The sequence below is a fragment of the Panthera tigris genome, chromosome D1 (assembly GCF_018350195.1).
Source record: "Panthera tigris isolate Pti1 chromosome D1, P.tigris_Pti1_mat1.1, whole genome shotgun sequence".
Taxonomy (NCBI): domain Eukaryota; kingdom Metazoa; phylum Chordata; class Mammalia; order Carnivora; family Felidae; genus Panthera; species Panthera tigris.
The window spans coordinates 109,038,874-109,041,833 of NC_056669.1; the positions used below are offsets into that span (position 1 = coordinate 109,038,874).

At 50.8% G+C, this 2,960-nt stretch overlaps 1 long non-coding RNA gene across 1 annotated transcript; it reads left to right on the plus strand.

Annotated features, from left to right (window-relative positions):
* Positions 1-840: 840 nt before the first annotated feature.
* LOC122231408 lies at positions 841-2,357 on the plus strand. The gene is made up of 2 exons (XR_006208640.1): positions 841-1,588; positions 2,179-2,357. It is a non-coding gene; the product is annotated as an uncharacterized LOC122231408 (long non-coding RNA).
* Positions 2,358-2,960: the final 603 nt, after the last annotated feature.

Below are 2,960 nucleotides of genomic sequence, written 5' to 3' on the forward strand. Positions count from 1 at the left end.
AGTGTCCGACTTTGGCTCAGGTGGTGATCTCGCGGTTTGTGAATTCAAACTCCGCGTGATGCCCTGTGCTGACAGCTCAGAGCCTGGAGCCTGCTTCGGATTCTGTGTCTCCCTCTCTCTCTTCCCCTCCCCTGCTTGCTTGCTTTCTCTCTCTCTCTTGAAAATAAATAAACATTAAAAATAATAAATAAATAAATAAATAAATAAATAAATAAATAAATAAAATTAATTAATGTATTTCTTAAAGATTATCATGACTGCAAATAAAAAAAGCAAGAAGGACCAAAGGCCATGAGGTCATCTGGGGCCTTTGGTGGCTCTAGTTTTTTTATTTTTTTAATTATTTTATTTTATTTTATTATTATCTTTTTGAGAGAGAGAGAGACAGAGAGAAGTCTCAAGTGAGCAAGGGCAGAGAGAGGGAGAGAGAGAGAATCCCATTAGGAGCAGAAGGAGAGAGAGAGGGAGAGAGAGAGAAGCGGGGCTCACCTGAAGCAGGGCTCGAGTTTACCGGAAGCAGGGCGGTGGCTTTAGTTTTTTAAGCCAAATGATTAAGAACCCAAAAGATTCTTCACCCATTTGGCCTAGAAGTGGCCAACTCCCTCTCTGTCCCTGCAGAGAGTCCCCACTGCACACCTGGGTACAATCAGAAAGGGACTAGGGAGAAGGGGATCAAAGGCAACAAACCTAAGCTCCCCCCTTACCGTGTACTGTGCCCACGCTGTGCTAACCCCCTCTGTGAGGCGTCAGAGACGGTGACAAGAGCCCCTGTCTTCATAAAGGGAACAGTGGGTCCAACAGGCACAATATTGGCCGCTGCATTAGGTGTGGAGCTTACTGATTAAGTGGGGGCGGGTGGCACAGACACTGAAAGAACTCACCTAAGGCAGAACAAAAGGGACAGGAGTTTATTGAATACCCTGCAGTGAGCAGCGAGCGGGACAGCAAAGGAGAGATTGCACAGGCGGTGGTGCGGGGCCACAGCTATGGGCCAGAGTGAGGGAGTGTGGGCGTGTGTTTGGTACCTGTGACCGGTTGTAAGTAGCCCACTGGTCTGTTAGGGCCCCTGGCTCAATGAGCCTGTTTGCAGGCAGCTCGGTGGTCACTCTCGGCCCTTTTGCCTTTGCTCAAGTTTCCACTGCTCAAGCCTGTTGCCTAAAAGGGCCTCTACGGCAGGGTTTGGTGGAAGCTTTAAAGGCGAGAGAGAAGACGCACAGGAGGGAACTCTGAGGCCAGCCACGGGGGCAGTGAGGGGTGGGCAGAAACGGCACGCAGGATTAGGAGGGGTCGTGGCGAGTCCCGAAGATTGCAGATGAGTTTGGCAGGAGTGGAAAACACCGTCCAGGCAGCCCACAGAGTCCCTGAAGGGTGTGAGTGCTCGTTACCCTCGAGGGCTGTGCCAGACAAGGGCAAGGGTAGACTGGTTTGAACAGGATGCTTCCCGGGGTGAGGAATCCAAGGCCAGATGGGCCACCATCGAGAAGGGAAACCAGACGTCAACCCCAAGAGACGGTGCCACCAGGCAGATCCAAAGGGCAGGCGTGAGTCTGTGCACGAGGTGCAAGCACAGGGGCCAGGAACTGAGAAGGTTGGTGATGTGGACTGGATTGTGCCCTCTCCAAATTCATGTGTTGAAGCCTTAAGCCCCCAGTATGCCTGTACTTGGAGACTGGGCAGTTGGGGAAGTAATTACAGTTAGATGAAGTCGTAAGGGTGGGGCCCTAATCAGATAGGACTGGTTTCCTTATAAGAAGAGAAAAAGGGGCACCTGGGTGGTTCAGTCAGTTAAGCGTCAGCCTCTTGATTTCAGCTCAGGTCATGTTCTCACCGTTTGTGAGTTTGAGCCCTGAGTAGGTCTCTGCACTGACAGTGCTGAGCCTGTTTGGGTTCCTCTGTCTCCCCCTCTCTCTGCCTCTTCTCTCTCTCTCTCTCTGTCTCAGACAAAGACGGAGACGGAGGAGAAAAGACACTAGAGAGCACTCTCTTTTTCCATGGGGACCCAGAGGAAAAAGACCATATGAGGAAAAGCATTAGGTGGCCCTCTACAAGCCAGGAAGAGAGGTGTCACTGGAAACAGACTTTGCCAGCACCTTGATCTTGGACTTCCGACCTCCATAACTATGCAGAAACAATTGCTGCTGCGTAAGCCACTCAGTCTCTGGTATTTTGTTACGGCAGCCCCAGCAGACTAAGACAGCCGGGTTGGAAAGAGGACGTCAAGGTGAGGCAAGGAGAGAAGGAGCAGCTACATACTTTGCTGGGCTTCGTGCAAGACCCAAATGCGGACTCTTTTCCCAAAATTATTGTGAATTTCAAGACTGTAACAGCAGAGGATTAAACCGTGCACAGGCTGTATACATCCATGAAGACAGCTCAGAAGACAGGTTAGGATGGAGACCTTGAACTAATACAGGGGTCAGGGGTCTGTCTGTACTGCATGCCGGAGTCCTCCTACGGCCTAGTGTGCGAAGATGGCCAATTCAGACAGCAAGCAGAAGAACGCAATCAGAATTTAAATAACGTTGCCCAGAAAGCGCAGTTAGTACATGGGGCGCCTGGGTGGGCTCAGCTGGTTGAGCATCTGACTTCGGCTCAGGTCATGATCTCACAGCTTATGAGTTCGAGCCCCACATCAGGTTCTGTGCTGACACCTCAGAGCCTGGAGCCAGCTTTGGATTCTGTGTCTCCATTTCTCTCTCTGCCCCTCCCCCGCTCATGCTCTCTCAAAAATGAACATAAAAAAAATTAAAAAAAAAAAAAACAAAGAATGTGCAGTTAGCACAGGCAGAGATTAATTCTGCAAGGAGAGTGAGGGTGAGAGATGAGCAAGCAGGAGGCAGGGGGCACCTTTTGGGCAACGTCAACATCCCTTTACCCCTCCCCTCAACAGCAGGCCGTCCAAGCCAGGTGTGGACCATGAGACAGCACAACTGGCCACACCGGGTTGGGGCAAGGCTGAT